This window comes from Drosophila melanogaster, chromosome X (genome assembly GCF_000001215.4).
Source record: "Drosophila melanogaster chromosome X".
In the NCBI taxonomy this organism is placed as follows: Eukaryota; Metazoa; Arthropoda; class Insecta; order Diptera; family Drosophilidae; genus Drosophila; species Drosophila melanogaster.
In genome coordinates, this window is record NC_004354.4 from 19,412,412 (window position 1) to 19,434,030 (window position 21,619).

The window sequence follows — 21,619 nt, forward strand, 5'->3', positions numbered from 1 at the left end:
AATGCAAACCAAGCTAAGAATATGCCTGACTGATCTCAATGCAGATGTTGGGTTAAATCTGTAGTTTAAAATATCTCAGGGTATTTAAGTGGGTCAAAAAATCAACAATTTATCACGACATCATAATCCAAGTCATGTCCGAATCCTTAACTTTGTGTGTGTGTTGTCTTTTGCCGAGTGTGTGTTAGCTGTTGTCTCCAACTGTCGAATGGGCCTCAAAATGGAGTGTCCTTTGCCCAGGCTCCGCTCCTTGGACTCCAGTATCAGCACGGAATGCTTCGCATTTTTGGTTATGGCCACAGGGAGCGTAAAATATGACCGGTAATGAGAATGGGGTGTCCTGTCCGAAGGAGCAGAAGCGTTGAGAGTTCGCACGAAGCGAATCCTTCGACTTTGACTTCGACTTCGAGTGTCACGTTTGCAACAAATGGCGCATGGCACGCAAAGGGCTAATGTAATTCGTGTATTTTACTTGATTTCATGTTACGTGCACAATCGGCCAAATTGCAAGGCATCGAACCAGGGCTAAGTTGCCTTGAGTTGACTCCTCAGGCTGAGAGGCCCAAAAACCAAAACCAAAACCAAAACCAAAACTGTAACGCCGACGGGGTACTTTCATTTTTGGGTTGACACTACGGCCATGGCCAAGGATTGCAATTGGAAAGTGGCACCAAATTGGGGGAAATGCATGTGGCAACCAGCCGGAGTTCCCGATTCTACAACTGGGATTTCAGGTTGGTACGATGGCAGGATGGCAGGATGGCAGGATTGCACGATGGCAAGATGGCAGGATAGCAGGAGCACCGCGACGCATTTATTAGCATTTTTATGTGTACACTTTTTCGAGCACTTTTTGAACATTTCTGATTCGGCGAGGCGAGGGTTTTTAATTAAGTTTGAGAATAGAGAGGTGAGTGGGATGAGTTTGAAACTCTCCAGTTGAGATTGGGATTGGGCTTTGGGGAGTAAGTCAGGGTAGTCAGTCGGTAGATGGCAAAAACTTGTATAATTTTACTCGGCTCACTCTTTGTGGCCGCCTGTCTATAGTTGCCACTTTTGCTGCTGCTACTCGTTGTTGGCAAAAGTTGCATTCAAAATTGCAATTTTATATGCACAACGCTCACCAGCAACTTTGGAAACAATTTGTGACAGCCTTGAGGGATAATCGAGTGGCCCAGATTGAGGATGAAATCAATTTGATTGTCAAAGATGGTGCTGCCCACTTGATTAAGTAAATGCCTCGCCCGGTTGATTATCAATTTGTGAAAAAAAGAAAAGACAAAAAAAAAATTAATAACAAAGCATGATTTTTCCACTTGAAATTCATTTACTGTGCCATTCCATTATTTGGTAATTGAATAATCTGCTTTCTATCATAAATTATAATCCGTAGCATTGATTGCAGCGATAGAATTTCATTAATAAGAATGACATGTATTGAAATTTGTTTATTATTTCTAATTCGTTAAAGGAACTTTGCCCTAGAGAATTCCTCTCAATCAGTGTCAAAATTTGTTTGATTCAGGTGAAATAAGTATCCCATTTCAATGAGTCAATTTAATCAAGCTGTAGAAACGGAATTTTGTTTGACGGCGGAAACAACTATGCTCCAATTAACACATGTTTGCCGAAAGAAAAAAATTGCCAAAACTCAAGAAAACACAGCAATGTGGAAAGAACACGAGCATAATTGTTTTTTATACATTTTATGTTCGCTTGGCTAAAAATTAATTTTATTTTGATGGCGTGAATTGGGATGTATGTGGTGTGGGGCGTTGAAGGTGCTGGCACTCAGGAATTTCAAAATTAAGCAATCCGAGTAACCAGCCCCTCAGCCCCTCAGCTCCTCAGCCTTTTCGTCTCTAATTGTTTTTTAAATACGTCTCTCAAATGCTCTCTATTTCAAGACGAGAAATGAACAAAGAGCAGCGCCAGCAAACAACAACGAACAACAAATGCAAAGCACAACTTCTACGACAGCCGCCGAATCATTGAAAGAGCCGCGTCTTTGCTTTTGCTTCTGCTTCAGTTTCTTGCTTTTGCTATGCTTGCGCCATGCTTTTTTCGCCATGCTTTTTTTGCCGCTTGCCTCGAAAATGGGGCGTGACAGAAATGAGCACATAAGTGTCATAATCACACACACACATAGCTACACATAGCTACACATGCATTTGCTTACTTGAGCTAGAGATTTACCTTCAAGTGAGCAGCTCAGCTTTTTAACACTTTTACTTTCAGCAATACTCAGCAGCGGTGGGTGGTATGATTTGACTAGAGAAGCGCCAACTCATTTAATTTGATGCCCCAATCCAACCAGCCATGCCACTTCCCCACTGAAAGCCCATCTTCCACCCAGCAGCACCTTCTTCTCGCGAAGCCGTTGCCTAATTGTCGTCTATCTCTAGTCGACAGTCGTGGCCCATAACCTCCCACCTGCCACCCACTTGCCATCACCCACTTGCCACCACCCACTTGCCACCACCCACTGCTGTTTGCTGTCTCAGCGCAAAATGTTGCTGCTCTAATTAGAATGAAACAATTTTCATTTCATTCTACATTTTCATGTTGTCGTCGTTGGCATTGCCTTACTGCTTGCTACACGGATAAAAAGCAGCTCTCGGCGTTAATTTCGTATTTATAGGTCAAATTGAGATTTGCATTGTTTGTATCTGTTTTAATCAGTAATTAATAAGAATCAAAGAAATATGGCTCAGTTCTCAAGCTGGCAAAATTGCATCCGAAACAAATGATGCCATAAAGCATTTTGACGTACTCGTACTAATACTTAAATGTATTTTGTGGTGGCTTTGTTTTAGATGCTTTATAAGTGCAAATAATAATAATAATGCCACAGAAATCACTTTGTTTTCGATATCAATTATTTAAGTGTCGAAAAGTGTGCAAAATTGAGAGAGTATTCTTAAGTATTCATTTCTAAGAGCGATATATTTTGTCACTGCATACTTTTTGACACTTGTTTTGCAAATAAACGATGAAAATGGTCACAAAAGCCCAAGTGTCTAAAAGTATGCAGCAAATAATGTGTTATTTAAGGAATGTACTTCTAAAAACGACGGTTTCTTTATTTGTACAGCATACTTTTTGTCACTTGTTTTCCAAAATTATGCGCAAGATCAAGAAAAAAAACCACAATAGCATATGGAATATTTTTTCCAGTGCACTTGTCGCTTGCTTGGCCCAAAATAAATAATTTACGCCAGTGTTGCTACTTTCGCTGAGCCAAGCGAATCTCATAGAAATTATGCCATGCCAAAGAGTAGGACGTTCCTTCCTTCCATTTTAATTTCAATCTACTCGCTGGCAACTACGTACATATATACATACATGCGTGTGTATATATGTATATATATTAATATATATACATCTCTCTATCCGTATCCACAATAATGTATGGCAAAGATGCGGTATCCTGATGTAATTCCCGCCTCCTCGCCGTCTGAACTGCATCATATTGCAGCGGCAACAACCGCATAAAGACATTAAGCGCATTTAATTTGAAGTGGCAGGATGAATGGAAATTTGCAACGAGGCAAAATGAACACCCACCCACCAACCAACCGAGCAATATGACCTGCATTATATGTATGTATGCTCATCGCAGATAGGCAAATGGGCGTGGAGCTGGCGAACGGAACGGTGTCTGGGATCAGTGCCACCAAGTCCGGAGCGGATCCATCCAGTCAATCTCTCCCCTCTCCCCTCTCCCTCTACCTACCCCAAATCTCATATTGTGGCGGCTTCTGTCCTGGGTGACTCAAAGCGGTTAGTCGAAAGCAACTACCAGCTGTTGACAGTTTTCGATTGGAGCGCAGTTGGTGGGTGCGATGAGTTGCTGTAGACGATTGTGATGGTGATGGGTGCGAATGGCTGATGGTGATGGTGTATATGATAATGATGATGATGATGATGATGATGATGAGGCTGCCTGATAATATCATTTATGCTAAATGTGCGGGATTTGTTGGCTGAGTTAAGGATTATGAGTGGCGCAGGCAGATGGAAATGGAAATTAGATGCTTTCACGAGCCACACTCAACGCAATTTTATGGACCTTTTTCGGTATGGCTAAAGAGCTTATGGGCCAAATCTAACTGAAGGGTTATCCGCTGCTGGCTAAAACCCAATTTAATGACAAAAAAAAAAAAAAAAAAACTGCTAGTCGCGTGCTTTTTTGCGGCATTAAGATGCAATTTCAATCGCATTAAATGATCAAGAACTGCGGTTTCATTATTATTTAACACGCCCATAAAATGTACCTTTAAATGCTATATTTTCCTTTTATTTTAGCTACATCTTGAAATTGGACAAGTTGTTGGCGAAGCTTTATTGCTTTGTTTCTTTTTATTGGATTGCAACACACTTTTTTTTGTGGCACCATAGCTTTCATTTAGGTTTTGAAAATAAAACGCTGTGTTTATGCTTTAATATGATATATTCATGCGATAAATTGTTTGTTGCGAATTGCTCTAGTAACGAACGAGTTTTATATTTGCTATGTATATTATTCCAAACTAAATAAGTTGAAAATACATAGCTGGCACCAATGAGTTGCACTTAATTTACGTACTCCCTCTTGTTAATTTCTCCAAGCCTCTGGCAATTTCTATCTGTTAGCTCGACCGACCCACTTGGCCTTTTCTTTTGAAAAACACTTTGGTATGCAGTTTGCAACCCAATGTACATCCCAGTGCATCATCCTCCGGGCGATTTACACTCGTTGTCGAATGCCAAGAGCAATAATGCATTGTTGATTGAGCCCGTGGCAGAGTTTACTTAACGGAGCAGCAGAAAGTAAGTTATCCAATGCATTATTAGCAGCTGCAAAGTGCGGACTGAGGAGACCAATTCAAAAGTTCAATTGAATGCAATTAGTTGCAATAAACGGATTTCACTTTATTCAGACCCATTCTCTTGAGTGAATATATCTCGTTTATTCATTCAACTGTTTTGAGGATCCGAAAGACCAGACCAGACACCAGGCAGCTCCTTGAAACACAATAGCCACTGGCCATTGATTTAGCTGCTTTTCTGACCCATTCGGCTCTGTGATGTTTTGTGATGTTTGTTGCTCTGTTGTTGCAGCCGTTGAATAATCGCAAATAAATTGATTTGTTTTTGTTTGCCGCCTGCTCAATCATCCAAAGGCTTCGCCCCATTCAACCTTGCCCCTTTGCAAATCGTTTCGAATCGAATCGAAGCGAATCGAATCGCTTTGGAAATCAAGTGAAACTGCAACATCAGCAGCAAAACACAACTGCCATGGCAAAAGGACATTGCAGTGCTGCTGGTGCATTTCATTTTTCAGGTCAGAGCTCTGAATGTTCATTAATTTTATCAGGAATCGCGGGGGGGGGGGTTGGGTTTGCAGCCAAGTCGTTGCCAAAATCGATGGAATTACAAAGAAATCGCTGCGATTGTCAGCGTCGGCAGCATTTGCACCAGTAACTATTCACCATCTACGGCGACCATCATCAGCGACTTTAAAGACCGACTTGTGATTGTGCTCCTCCATGCTCCTCCTCCTGCTGCTCCTCCAACGCCCGCGGCACTCGTTTATATTTATGTTTGTGCATTGCTCAAAAAAAAAAAAAAAATATATATATATATAAGAAAAAGCTACAACAAAGAGAAAAAAATGAAACGAAGAAAAATGTAGAAAAAGTGAAAAAAGCAAATATAGAAATTGCATTCTGCATGCCACACCACCACCAGCCGCCAACCGTTCCAGTGCCCCAGCTCAGTTCCCAACTGAATCTGAATCTGAATCTAAAAATGCAAATGCAAATGCCACTAACAACGACATCAATATTTCGGCGCCAGTAGTGCAGTTGCAGTTGCAGTTGCAGTTGCACTGCGCTCACCACCCTCACCTCCAACAAAATATTCAAATTTGGGTTTACCCCCAAAAGACGATTTGCCGTTTGTAGCAGCAAAACAATTTTTATCAATTTCGAAATTCATTTTTCTGGAGATTTTTATGCATATTTCTAAGAAATATCGCATTTTATTCAGCCATTCTAGCGCTCTTTACATTCGCTACATCACAAAGCTATAGCATTTGATATTCAACCGGGATTCACAAGTCACAATAACTATACTTGCAACTTGTTTATTGTTTGATTTTTCCATAGGTCAAATCAAATATTAAACGAAACTTTCGTTTGAAAAAAAAAGTGGTCAATTATTACGGGTACGTTGGTTGCGAAACTTTACCGGATGCTCGACTGCAATTTAATTTTGTCGGCAATCATTTGGTACACGGCTCCAGGCGATTCCCAACCTTTCCGGAAAATGGCAGCCTTCAGATGACCGGAACAGCTGCTTGTTAAAAGGTGGAGCGCACAAGTGGGCGGCGGTTTGGTGGATCGTTGGGTGGTAGGTACCACCCTTCATTAGCGAAGAGCGGCCCCAAAGTTAAATTACTTCTGATAATGAGCAGTTTGGATGGCGTGGCAGGGGGAAGGGGGGCTCTGAATAATATCCGCCGAGGTGTTTGTCGATGGGGGGGGGGGGGGGTGCGGGTGGTGGTTCTATGAAGGGGGGAGGCGTTGTCAGAAGCATCGAGGAATCACCGGTGACATCACCATCCGCCATCAGTTCGGCGATGGCCAAAACAAAAATAAACGTCGGAGTCTGGCAATCGATGGGCGCGCTGAACCGACAAAGTTCAAAATGACGAACGAAATCAGAATCTGGCGGCACCATCTCCCTCACTCCTTCCTTCCTTCCGGTGCGCCACGCCCCGCCACGCCACGCCCCGCCCCATTCCCGAGAGCCATAAAATTTGGAAGCGTTGGTAATTTAAAGTTTTGGGGGCTAAAAAACTTTGCACTGATAATATACAATATATACTCACAGGTATATTACTAATTTGATTAAAACGCTGGGCAATGCGGTGGAAAACTTTTTTTGTTTATACTAGAATGTTTTCCTGATAAAAAATAAAAAGGAATTCAATAAAATTTCTTTCAAAACCACACCTAGGTGTTTAAAAGTATGCAACAATATCGTGATGTGCATCATGCATCAGCATAATCAGTGGAATCAATTATTCAATTATTATTCTCATAGGAGGAAACCTTCTTGATTTCGAGACGAAAACAATCTCAATGTTGATATTTTCAGACAAAAGCAAGAACGGATTCAGAATTCTTCTAGAGATTCTTCTAGATTCTAACTGAAGTCAGTTGCAATCTGAGAATGATTCGTTCTCAATCTAAGTATGATGAGCATTATGATCAAAATTCTCAAATCGATAGTATTCTTCTCTAAGTATTCTTCTAGGGAACTTTTCAAGTGATAGAAAAACGCCAGTTATTGTTATAAAACACCAATATTGTATATATAATGTATTGTAATTGTATAAATTACTTTATAAGTCATGCCGCCCTGTTAATGAAAATGTCAGCAAGTCGGCCAATAACATTAAGTGCGCTTGTTGTTTTCTAGGCAAAATATGAAAAATACGGCTATATTTCCCCCAACGAAAGCCACTGCTGCTGACCAGTTGGCAACAATGGAGTGGCGACGACGACTTGGGTCTTCGGTCTTGGGTCCTATGCCTTTTCCGCTTGGGTCCGGACTGCCTTTTGTGTTAATAAACAAATAATCTACTTAAGTTCAACAATAAAACGGGCGAGGCAAACGAGAGACGAACGACAAATTCATAAAAAGGCAACGCAACGTAACGCACAGAAAACAGAAAAATGGGCAGATAAAGGCCTGGGAGAACATAAAAAAATTATTTCCACTCAATTTATTTCCACGCAGAAAGCGGGGCGAGGCAAAAACACCCACAAAACAACACACACAAAACAACACACACACAGCAAAAATATGCTAAGCAAAAGGCAAAAAGGCTTCATACCCTGTGGCAACAATCACCTTACTACCAATGTGCCTTGATTGATCGGATCGCTTTGGTGGGTCCCACTTGGACGTCCGAGCTGCGTTAATGCCACTTTAATTGACGCTCATTAGGCAACAGCAGCAGTGGCAGCAACATTGCTGGCATTGGTGGCAGCAACATGAGCCAAAACGTCAGCAACAGTAACCGAGGGAAGGTCCCCTCAAGGCCGTGCAACATGTTCCATGTTCGAGACAGAACGGCAAACAGGCAGCACCACCCAGTGCCACCCACTTGGCGCTACTAATTAGGCGGGCCATCAAACGCTGTCCTACATTCACGATTTTTGCTCTTGGCCAACTCGAAATGGCTCCCGAGAGGTCGGCATTTACAAACAATTACCAGCTGGGGGGGGGGGGTGGGGTGTCACAAATGTCTCTTTTAGCCAAAAATCAAATGTGGCTCCCTTGTGATTGATAAGAGATTTGAGCAAGGGTCGAGAAAACCCCATTTAGTGCCACCTACTAACTAACCAACGACCTGCTTCTCCTTCCTCAAATTATAGCAAAATTCGACCAGTTTTGTCACTTTGTGCCAAGATAATGACGTACGTAACAAATTAAAAATGCCTCGAGCTGAAATTCAGCACAAGTACGGCTTTCGTCACGCAAGTTTTTTTTTTTTTTTTTGAAGAATTTGGCAATATAATTGATGCATATGAATTTAGAATTTCGGTTAAGGGTTAATATGTTTAGCATGGTTTTGAGCGAAAAATTATAACTGAAAATATATAATGTTTGAGAATTCAATTTGAATTTAAATCACTTTTTCTTTCAGCTGCGCAGCAGAATAAAAACATTTAGTCAATATTATTTTATCAGCTGAATGGACGCAGATATGCGATAATAAGTTCAATACATTTAAACCAAATGAATATAAACAGTTGTGCAAACCGAAATGGAGTAGACCGCGTGTTTTATGTTTTTTGTCCGAATCAAGTATGTGACTGATTTGTTTTTGAAAATGATTATTTGCACAGGAATAAGTTGAACTTTTTTGTGTCAACAAAATGTTTTCAAATTTGGTTAGAAAGTTCAGATTTTATGTGCATACATATATGTGTGCCATATGCGTTCATTTGCGATACTTGGCCAAAAAAAAACTAGCAATTCATTAGTCTTCCACTGTCCGAAAGGTAAACATTATGAGCCAACTTAATCAGCATGGGTCTCATGCGAGTTGGCCAACATGTGTGGCAAGAACCATTGTAGTTATATTTGCATGCACCAAATGTGTACGCTACTTTCTATGTGCATGTAATGACATCTGATGGGAACAAACTCCCAACAAAAAATTTCCAAACAAATAATGTGGGTTTGGCACTCAAAGTTCATTTTAGTTTCTGTGTGTCGTCGCGTAAAGTTGCGATTTAAGTTAAAGTTTAAATTTGTGACACGAGGTGGCAAGGAGCCAGAGTGAAACACAAACAGCAGTGTTTCGAATCATTTCGCATTTCGAACATTTTACCCAACTAAAGTTGAACAGAATCGAAATGAGTTGGCAAAAATGCAGTAAATGTTGCACTGTTGCTCTATGCATTTTGTTTGGCTTCGTGTGCGCAATGATTTATGGCGGCGGGAAAAGCTTTTTTCACTTATCGAAAGTGTGTGCGCGATAAGCGGCTTTGTTCCTTATCGGCCGAATTCAATATTATCATTATCGGGGAGGGGGGGGGGGCGTGGCGATGGGGGCGGTGGCAGAGGTTCGTGTTAATTTCTCAAAATGAAAATGAAACGGCGGCATTCCGTTGACTTTATTTTTAGCCCTGTGACTCCAAGATAAGTTATCTGCGCGGAAAGGAGAGCATTTGGAGCACTTTAAAGACTCTGATTTATGGCCCGCAATGGCAGTGCAGTGCATCGATGCTTAAATTTTATAATATTTCCCAACCGCAACAGCATAACTCATTTAAATGCTCAAATTTAAGTGCCAACCAACTTCGAATGGCAGCGAGTAAGTTTCCAGTTGTGAGCTGTGTACATATAATTTGGCGAAAGTCAAATTAAATGGGGTAACTAGCATAAAAGTACGCACCGCATCGTGAATACTCTAATGAGCATCTGTTAGCATCACCATGCTTCTCCGGCCCACCTGTCCAACTGTCCATCTGCTTTCGCCCTCTGGTTAATCGTATGTTAATACACTAGCTATTGCCTGTGTTTAACTTTCTCCACTTGGGGCGATGGTGACTTAATCAGTACTTTTGCTCTTAGGGGGGAAGTGATGGAGTGATTTTTAAAAATCATATGCGGCGCAAAAGTGAAACCACCCTTGCGCATTTTTTAATCAGATTATTAGTGTTATTGTTGCGTTTCTCTATCATTTCAACTGAAATATGTGTTGCACAGCGCCAAGCTCATGGGGCGTTCCCCTTAATATGCTAAATGAGCTTACAGAACCCTGAACAACTTTTCCATGTGGCTGAGTGCTTAAAAGAAAAGTTAAGCATTTATTTTTAGCAAGCAACCGTTGTTAAAAAACAAAAAAAAACAACCCCGGCAGTGCAACTTGCGTTCTCCGAGTGTATTTATGCACCTGGTAGCTTTCGGTGACCCGGTGAATCTAGCAGATAATGAGTTCCGGGCAAACTCGCATTAGCCCAGGCCGAGTGTGAGAGATGCGAAAGATGCTTTTAAAAGTTTTTTTCGAAAAGTCTTGCTGCGTATTCGTCTTGCTCGTCTGCTCCGCTCCAGTCATTTGCTTATTGTCAGTCGTCTGGTTCCCCTGGCAGCCACGACCATCCGAGGGATTGTCGGTAATCCGGGGTAGTCTGTTGGAGCCGGGTGAGATCGAGGGTAGATCCGGGGAATCCCCCGTCTCTCGGCGAACGCCCACATAGCCATGTGAGCAATATTGTGCACTTAGAAGCATTTTGTCAGTCAACACAGCAGAAGCATAAGGAGCACTCAGTTGAAAGGCGTGGCTGGGAGGTCGTGCAAGTGCGCTTGACATTTCTCTAGCGCACAGGGCTAAAATATGAAATGGAGGCAAAAAAAAAAAAAAAAGAAAAAAACAAAAAAAAAGAGGGGAAATGAAAAATATGAAACGAAACAAAACCAAGACCAGGAGAAAGGCGTGGCGAGGGGGCTTCGCAGTGGAAAAGAACACACAAAAACTGAATTTTGTGCTTGGATTCGAGGCAGCAGAGCAGCTGAAATAGCTGCAGAAACATCAGCAGGAACGGAACAGTACAGAACATAAACATATACGCCAACAACAATAACAATTGCAGCGACAAATATATTGCAACTGCAAACTGCAACAACAGCAGCAGCAGCAGCAGCAGCAGCAGGGCAAACGGGCGAAAGTATGAAAATGCTGGAAAGAAAGACAAAAAAAAACACTGACAAATGTCAACAAAGTTGATTTATTTTCCCTTACATTTATATATGATATGCAACATTTTCCAAAATGCAATTTATATGTTGCCCACGACAACGAAAACGACGTTTTCATAATGTCCTTTCCCCGTTTTGCTGCTCACCAATATTCCATCAACCCATCAACCCAACAGCCCAACAAACCACGCCCATCGTTAACCCGTTCACTTGTCTCCTTCAGGAACTTGCTCCTTGCAGCAGCTAAACTATTCTTAACAAAATTATGACTTGGCAGCCCAATCGATATTCTATTCTGGCTGCTTCTCATCATGTGCAACGCAATGGGGCAGACGAATGATGGGGTTTCTTTCAATTATATATATTAAAATGGTAATACGAAATCGAGTTGAAATCATTTTGAATTCAACTATCGTACGATAATGGTTAGATATTCTGAGATATTTATAATCAGCACAATTCTTAAGATAACGAAACATTTCAAGAAACTTAAACTTAAGCAAAACTATCGATGATAATTCAAAACAATCGATGCTCGCTGCATCGATAGTTGTATCGTATCGATTGTGGTGACAACGATATAACGATAAACAAATTGCAAAAGTAACTTGAAAATAGATTTTTGTATCACTTCTCTTAGTGCCAAATTGCTTCGTGATGCACAAATGCCCGTTGCAAGGGCATTTACAATTGGATTACATACTCAGGAGACCAAAAGCCCACTCTTGTAGTGCGGCATTTCCCAGTTTCAATTTCAGTGCAATCCTCAATGTGCTATCAGTGCTATCATTTTGGTTTTGTGTTTGCCGCGTCCTGGCGAAAGTTTACCATACGCTCAATGCGCCATGTTGCATTACAGTCGGCCAACTATGATGGCCCGTGCCCATTATACTCGGCCACGCCCCCAAATATCGGCCCAAGGCCCATCGCCTTGACATAGAAACATGTGTTTGTGTTGCATTTTTTGTAAAGCATTTTGGCAAAATGCCATTATAATTATACATTGCACTAACTGACTAACTGACTGAATGGCTGACTGTCTGACTGACTGGATGGCTATATGTATGTTACATATACGTATGGATGGAGTCAGTCTGGTATGTTTCATGCCACGAGTGCCGCCTGACAAAAACAGAGTTGGCCGAAAGCAGCAGCAGCGGCAGCAGGAACCGCAGCAACAACCACGGCAACAACCACACGAGGCGGCACGAACAACAATCAACGATGGTTGTTTGCTGGTTGTTTGTTGTTGTTGTTGCCTGTTGTTGTTTGTTACTGTTTGTTTGTCGCTGGCATTGTTCTTGTCGCTGTTTGCCGTTTGCATGGCAAATAAATCAAATTGCTTTTTAAATGGAATGGTGAAACACGTGGGACAGCAAAAAGTCAAACGAATCCGAATAAAACGAAAAGAAAAACGTTTTCCAGATTTAACCGCCAGCATCCCGCAACTCACATCTTTGCCTTGATAGATAGATATATGCAGATACTTTCCATACTTTTCCATTTTCTCCACCTGATTTTTGTAATGAAAATTTTCGACCAGCGAAAGACTTTTTAAATCGCTTCAATCAATTTGCAAAAGCAACGCACTCCAAGCGACGATGCTAACCAAAGTTAATGACCTATTCAGAGATGGAAGGAGTGTCTCGTCACTGTGGCATCTGGTATGATGCATTTTTAGCATCAGCCATGCAAGACGCCTGCCCCATCCCATCGCATCCCAACCCACACCGCTTTGTGTGTTATTCCACGTTCAACATTCAACCCAGTGCCTCTCGCTCCTTTCGTCTGTTGCCTGTTTCAGCTGCTGATGCTGATGCTGTTGCCAACTGCAGTGAAAAGTGACAAGTGCTTGTCCGATATTTCGGCCCACAAAGGAACTGGATGAGCATGGGCATGGGCATTGCGATGGGCATGGCGATGGGGAAAGGAGCTGGGTGGCTTGGAGATTGGAGAATGTGTCCCAGCCTCGGCGACAGCCAACAACAACAACAGCCGCTGCTGCTGATTCTGGCCCCCTTGGCGGGAATATGAATACCGACCGATTCTCGACAATGGAATGGAAACACCGGGAGCGAAACAAAGATCTTTGGCATTAGCCAAGGACACATAGGACATAGCACTTGCATTGTGGCAGTGCGATGTGATAAGTCACAAAAAAAAAGTGCCCAACGAGACGAACATTTCGAGTGCTCACAATGGGATACTCCTTTTACTTTGCAACGAAGGATGGCGAAAGTCAACTCCGATGAAATTTGGCCAAACGAAGTGTGTTTTTGGCCAGCTCAACACAAGCGGCCAGACATATTGGTATTTTTTGTGTGGATCAAGTTCGAATAGCTAGATGTGTAAGTTTAAATTCAGAAATGCTATGGAAATTATGAGAGTCAAGAAGTTTCGATTTTCGATTGCCGATAGACCGATAGTTCGGCTAGTAACGAAGCGCACCAGGAAGGAGACTATTGGTTCGATTATAACGATTGATACACAAATCGAAAGGATATAACTATCACTAATCACTTGGCATAAACAATGCTATTGAATTTCAAATGTAATATAGTCTTTTGTCACAAAGTTGATATTAGAAACGCTAGTAACGGATTAATCTACGCAAGAGATTTTCGCTTGAGTTATTTTCCCATTTAGCGATTTTTGTTTCGCTGGTGAAATTAGATCATGATTAAAACCTATCCTTGACTTTAGCCGACTTTCCATGGACCTATCTCAAATTTCGGTGTAGTGAAAACGAGTAAATTAAACTCCACTTAATTTCCCGTGCTGTTAAGAAGTACAAGCTCTTTGAGCTATTTCCCGGATCATGTCTCCATCCATTAAATGCCGCCACATCCCGCACCCAGCGAGCCGTTACAACTCCACCCCCATTATCCTTCGACACCTCCGAACTCTCCGCCCGCTGAGACGAAATGCTTAATTGCACGCAAAACCGCAGTAGCTATTAAAATTGTAGTGGCGTATATACCGTAAACGAGAAACGTGTATGGGTACAACGCGATTTACATTAATTTGATTTCGTTTATTATTTGGAACGTTACGTTGTATGGCCATGTGCCCATGTATGTAGGTAGGTGCCCGCCCCCGTTTTTCACATCCTAGAAACGCTGGCTGGCTGGTTGGTTGGTTCGTTGGTTGGTTGGTCCGTTCGTGAGGTTTGCACGTAACTTAAATGGGCGGTTTGGCCTGACTCGCTTGATTAAATCGCCGAAATGAATTTAGCTTGGAAAGAGTCCACAGCTGGACGATGGCGCCAGTGAAACTTGTATGGAGCGCCGAGCTCCATTAAGCCCAAGTCAGATCTTAATCTATCCATAGTCGCCCCAAGTGAATTACGAACACACCCAGTGAGCTGGCTGGTAATACGCACTGCTGGGTTTAGGATTAATGGAAAAAAGGCGTTTTTGTTTTTTTTTTTTTTTGTATTCAGTTGTTCGCTGTCACAAACAAATCACAGAGGCAGGAAGGGATTTTCCGGCATTCTTCTAACCAGCACAGTACCAATGCACCAAAATAATTAGTTATGAAATCAAATACTTAATCATAAGGTGTCAGTTGTGAGCAGTTTTAAATGTGTGTGTTAAAAGTATGATATAAATGCGTTTTGTATTTGCATAAAAATGAGTACTTTCATAATTGTTGCACTACCTATAACAATTGTTTAACGTTAGCTTGTAATACTTTCAAATGTGTTGATCTCATTGCTTCTTTGCAAGATTGTATGCAGCAGCTTATGCCATAAAACAGTAGAAGTAGGACTTGCGCAGAGCAAAGGTCCTGCTGAGATTCAATAGCGAAATCCGCTTGGTTTTAACGACTTACGTCGTTTCGCTCAAATAAGATAAACCGGGCGAAAAGCTCTTGGGGATTGGTGGATTGGGGATTGGGGATTGAGGATTTCAAGCATCAAGCATTCCTCTTATCTGCTTGTTTTTTCGCAGTTTTAGTCGGGAGACTGCAACGCTAGATTTTTAATGTCCCGCACCAATGGAATGAAGGGAGCAAAAGTTAAATTTTATGTTCGAAATTTTTATTGCTTTTCATTTTTGTCATGCCCTTACCAAATCGCAAGTGTCGGACAAGTAAAACAAGTTGGCGTTACTTTTACAGCGAATATGGTCACCACCAGCATTTTGCTTTCCCTTTACCAGCCCACAAGATTCTTTTTCGATTCTTTTCGTTTTCGGATGACATTTTACACTAAAAGTAAACGTGTCGGAGGCACTGGCGAAATATCCATAAAATGAACCAAGTTAGCACGTGACCCTCTATAAACCCAAACGGACGGATAGGATGCCAACTTACAACATTTACCAAGTTTGCTCAATTTCAATGTTTGTCCGCCGTCGGTGGGCTGAACACTTTCAGAAAAAGAAACATCGATTATCGAACATTATTTTATAATTCAATTTTAAATTTGGCAACTTCAATAATAACGAGTTTGAGGCAATTTTTAAATATAATCCAAGTTGTGATGTACATAGCTATATTTATTAGATATTATTTATGAATAATGGATTTCCTTTTTGTTTCATATCTTTTTTTCTTTCCACTTATAAAAATGGATTTGTAGTTTAAAAACTAATTTCGCCTTCATCCCATTGTCTCGATGCAAGTCGAAATATACAGTTGAAAATACTTTCGAGTGTAGGTTCTCGAATTTAGTGTAATAGTTGTTTGCAAAATCGCGCATGTTTTCAAAGAACTTTCTTTGTTTCAATGTGGTAGAGAACTTCTTCACACCTTAAATGCGTATTTTTACTACTTCCAGAACTAAACGAGTAACCAAATATCACAAAATTTCCACGAAAGTTCTGAGAATGCGTCCCTTTGTTGTCGAATGTATAAACTCGACATACTCGTTGTGCTATTTTTGCTTGGAGTGTACGAAATAAATCAGTTTACCACAGCAATTCTCCGCCTCTTCAAAATACATTAAAATTCCGCGGCTACGCTCACGAAATCAATTTATGCCAGACCAGAGGAGGAATCATATACAAAACCAAAGGCAAAGCCTCAAAAACCGACCCAAGTCTCCAATGAATACGTTCTTAAATGGCATCATAATTAATAGCACTTAATATCAATAAATTATTTGCAATGCGTGACAGGTGAGAGCTGGCATTTGCTTTTGCTATGCTTTTGCTATGCTTTTAGCTGAGAGGCCGAAAAGCGAAAAACTTCGCATCGACAGCTGTCCCTTCCGCGTAATAAAGCCGACACGCCCCCAGGATAAGGCTTACCATTACGTAGAACACCCCCTTCATCACGGGGGCGTTGGAAAAATGTGTAATAACAACATCATCCTCTCAGCCTAAGTCTCCATCTCATCCTCCTGCTCCTCCTGCTCCTCCTGCACTACTACTACCAGCTCTCTCATCTCATTCTCAGCCTCTCCAGCCGCGGGCTTCATTCGAAATTCTCCATCAACAAGGCCGGCAGCTAGGAGGTTTTGACACCAGACGCCAGACGACCGCCCAGTCGAGTGGCGATGAAGAGGGGCGGCACGTCGCAGGCCAGAAGAGGCCATCAAGTGTTTTAATTAGCCCACCCAGACCATAGACCATCTCATACCATACCATACTATCCACTCCATAGACCAGATGCCTTTCCGTGCCCCTGTTTCTGTTCCTGTTCCTGTTTCTGCTTCTGCTTCTGCTTCTGTTTCTATGCCTCCTCTGCCATGGGCAGCGAAGACCGACACCGCCTGTCGGTAATTTATGTTTTATTTATGCAAAGATATTGCGGTCCGGTACGGTCCGTTCCGTTCTTGCCCTGTCCTGTCCTCTCCTGGCCGCCTCGTTTCGTTCCGTTCACTTCCGTTCCGCGCTCCTCGATTCTGGCAGATGTGAAATGTGAAGTGAAGTTCAGTACTATATGTATTTGTTCGGGCGGCATGGGCATGGCCCCGCGTTGGGCGCCACATTTCGCTGGGCTACGCGTTAATATGCAACATTGTTTAACTGATTGCAGTGGCCGGCGTCTAACGAACCCGTTAGCGGTTTTGCCCCGTCGGATCTGGGAGTTTTCGGTTTTGAGGCGGGTTAAATTATCGGGGTGCTTCTAGCCGCCATTCCACGCTCGCTCGCCCCACAGCAACGGGTATAATGCCGATATTATAAAGTGGCTAATGTTCGAGGCTTCCGCGTTCGGTGGAGCGGAACCCTAGAAAATGGTTTTTACTGACCCCGGACGAAAAACAGCAACGAGCAGCTTTCGATGTCGAAAGTGGCCAAATATATATTGGGTTACATAGAAAAGTGATTATTTTAATTCATAAATCCACTCAATATTTATGCTAAGTTAATGCGTACGAATAGCAACAGTATTCTATATACTACGGTTTGAAAGCTTGAGTTCTGATATATATTGTATTATAGTTTTTTGAAAGGATATGTAGCACACTATGTGCATGTGAAAGCTGTAATAATGCGAAATTGATTGATTGACATAACCGCAAGCAAGAAAGAAAAACCACCTTTGGCCATAAATCAACATGACCTGCAGAATTTCGCTACCTTTGAAGGTTTCACAACAATTTAAATGGCCACTTACTTTGCGCTTAACAAACAGCTTGTTGAGGTGGCAATTGCCTTTAAGTTGCAACTTTAATTGCCTGCAATTCAGCCGAAAAAAGGGCAAACAAATAAATTTTTGTTAGCTGCCGGGAAATTTGTACAGCTCTCAAACTGTGAGCCGATTTTCTCAAAAGTTCAGTCCGGGAAGAAACGCTAAAGCATTTTGTTTCCGTTTCCCTTTTTCCCGCCGCATAATGCAGTTTATTATAGTCGTTTTTTTGTTTTTTTTTTTTGGCGCATCTCCCATCCATGCAAACATTGCAATTTAAAATACTTATTTTTCAATTCCAACGCTGGTAGTAGTTTATTAATTTTTAGCTTTTATATGTGTTCTCGTCTTGCAGCCGAAGTTGCTAAGCTTAAAGTTAGCAGTTAGCGGGATATTTACTAAAAACAATAATCCCAACTTGTAAATTAAGCAAATAATAATATACTTAGAAAGTTATTCGATTTAATTTGGAACATGTATGTATATATACACAATGTATAATTAAATAACTTGCATGATCAAAAGATGTAATTTAATGATATGCCTTGGCAACAGAAACGACCAATGTGACGGCTCTTTGATTAAATTTCCACTGGGTGGAGTTCCCTATTAGAGGATACTTGGCAACACTCATTCCGTTTCCACCTGCCCCTTTCCCCTTTGGCACACCTTTCGCTTAAGTGCAATGTTGCATTTTTTTTTTGTTTTTGCCAACACCTGTTATTTTTGTTTTGATGCATTACAAATTTCGTGGCAGGCACTTGGCGACGACTCGCGACGATGATGTCGTTTCGTTGCTTCGATGGCGACACCCAACCGAGCCAATTGCATCCTGAATTCCTCCCTACTGAATTTCCATCACCTTCTCCACCGTCTTCTCCATCATCTTCAACTCAGCTTGTCAAGCGACCCGGCGGCAAAGTAGACGGATAGACGGCGAAGGACAATGTTTGTGCTAACCACCTAGCCAACAGACCACTAACCACCCACCACCCATCACCCAACTGCCTCCCCGCACAAAAAGCGCCCGTAATTGCTTATGCAAATTTTCGCTGCAGTTTTCAACGCCATGTACCATGTACCTTTAATTCGCAGACCAGACCCAAAGCCAAAGCCAAACTCAAACCCGAACCCGAACCCAAAGCCAAAGCCAAAGCCAAACCCCCACGGAAAAGGTGGGAAGTGAAGTGAAGTGAAGTGAAGTGAAGCTCGATGTGCCAGGAGACGTCCCCTTCGTCCAGATCCGACGAAGTTCGTTCTCCGAAGCCAGGATGGGATGGCCAGGATACCGCCGGCTGCATCTGATTCCCTGACTCCTGGCAGAAGGCACTTTAACGCGGTTTGCAAATTGTGTGGCTGGGCAAAGCAACCGCAGTTCAGCACGCAGATGGAGCAATCTTTGGCCCGAGATTGCAGCCCGCAAATATGATGGTCTTAAAGTGAGGCAAACGTTTTCATATCAATATTAAAGTGGTTTGAAATGAAGTTGCATAAAAGCACGAACGTTTTTAACTATCCAGTTGAAAAGTTGATATCGAATTCTTGATTCCAGAGCCAATCATACGATATTTATTGCATCTACGTACAAGTTCTGTATTTAGTTAGTATTCATAACTATAATTTTCAAGTCACTCGAACCATCTGTGCTGGACGAACCATTGTGCCCGATGATGATCCTCCAGCTGCTCCGACTTTCCCCTCCCTTCCCGAAACGGATGAACCTAACCCTCGCCTTATATGAATGAACTGAATGTTTATTCGATAACCGAGTTCCATTGAATTAATATCGTATCGGGCGAATCGAGTGTGCCGGCGTGCAAGAGGGTAGGATGCGGATGGGATGTGGGATGGGATGGGATGGGATGGGCTGGGATGTGAGCCGGAAGAAGGGGGTTGCTTTTTGGCGATACCACCGCAATCGCGGACCCCTGTTGCTGTTTCTATGCTATTGCTCTATGGCTATTGATGTTCCTGTTTCTCGTTCCCGTTCGCGTAGCACGTTGCACGTTGCCAGGACAGCTGTCGTCGTGACAATGCAGTGGCTTCTACTCTAGCTGTTGCTGTTGCATTTGCAGCTGCAGCTGTCGCAGCACCCTCGTCTCTGCCCGCTACCCTCTGCCCGTCCTTCGTCCTTCGTCCCTACATTCGCTCGCTTCCTGTTTGCCATTTTAGCGCTGAAATAAATCCATCGTCAGTCCAGCAACAGAAACACTCACACTCGCACACTCGTCGGACAACCGGAATCGTTGCTGGCTGCACGGCAAAGCTATAGCTGGCACATCCAAAACACACGGAGAACACCAGGTACGGATGGCAACATTGGCTATTACGAGGTATTACGGGGTATCACGGCGGTAACCCCCTAATCAGCATGGAGCCCAAGCACTCGGCCATACCGGTTTCCCAGGAGCACCACTTAATTGGCTGCGCCTGTCAATCAGCATCGCTCGTTTCTCGTCTCCTCAACGTCCTCGCGTGCTGTAAGACTAGTGTGTGCATTCGGGATACGGATTGAATAGATGGTTAGATGGTTTCGTTGCTTTCGTGGATGCAAGGGAAGCGGATATATACGGATATATGGGGATAACATGGGGGGGGGGGATGCGGGGATATGGGGATATCGGGATATGATGGGTGGCACGCTCGATTAGGCGCCTAATGGGCGACCACCAACAGTTGATCGCCGCCAACACATTCCAGCGCCATGAGCTTTCCATTTCAGGGCGCCCCCTTTGTGTTGCGCCCAATTCGACTGGTTGTTTTCACTTCACGTGCGAGCGACACTTGGCTCAACCGTGAAGGGGCTAATTAGAATTAAATTAAGGTATCTGTATCTGTGTGTGTGTACACGGCGAAACTTGGTGACATTAACTCTTTTGTTCTGTTGCATCTTTGCAGGGTGTCGTCCTCGTTAGGCAATCGTCATGGTCCTTCAAGGCAAGAACATAAATATTGAAACAAATCGGAGCATTGAACAAAGCACAGGACGAAGGAACTAATTGCACAAAACAAGCCTGGTAAGTTTTGAACTATGAATGAATGAACTAAATAACTAAAAATAAGTGTGCTAATTAACTTTAAATTAGGTTAGTTATTGGAAAATCAGGGCCATTTACTCCTAATATTTGTATTGGTCGGTGGGCAAAAACATATTCACCTGAAAACACATTAAAATTACACACCACCTCACCTGTTACACACAATTTCAACGAACTTTTCAAATGATTTTCAATCACTTCTATTGCACAATCTGAACCTGGTGTTTGGCCCCAAAGTGAATGTGAGTTGTCACGATTTCGCAATTTACAATAATGGATATTAAAGCAGATAATAGAATATTCATTTTTGTTCAAACACACACACACACACACACACACGGTACACATGACAGCCATTAGGTGCTCCTTTAAATTAGCAATCATTCATTATAGTTATGGCCACGGCAATAAGTTTCAAAATTTATATAGCTCCCCAAAGATGTTGGCTGCACAAGTTGGCAGGACTTGTTTATTTCGAAACTTTCAAATAGTTTGCAATTGGCGAGATAATGGATTTACTACTTGCGTGTGCCGAAACCGATTGCGTTTACGCTTTCGTTTGCGCTTATCGCACAATTGAGTTTTCGAACTCGTGATAAATCGCTTGGCGATAGTAAGTTCATAATTTATTTGATGCATGTGTGGCATGTGAGGCATGTGTGGCATATGTGGCATATGTGGCGTTGCACGTGTGCCACATTCGATATTGCGAGTATTGGGCTATTGGAAAACGCAGT

The 21,619-nt window shown here is 42.4% G+C and overlaps 1 protein-coding gene across 4 annotated transcripts in view; it reads left to right on the forward strand.

Moving 5' to 3' along the window:
- The window catches only part of kek5 (kekkon 5), a 118,734-nt gene that overhangs the window by 59,231 nt on the left and 37,884 nt on the right, over positions 1-21,619 (forward strand). For all 4 annotated transcript variants that reach the window (NM_001258817.2, NM_167648.3, NM_167647.3 and 1 more), the window contains one exon: positions 20,743-20,861. The gene's annotated coding sequence lies outside the window, so the exon portion shown is untranslated. The remainder of the gene's footprint in view (positions 1-20,742; positions 20,862-21,619) is intronic.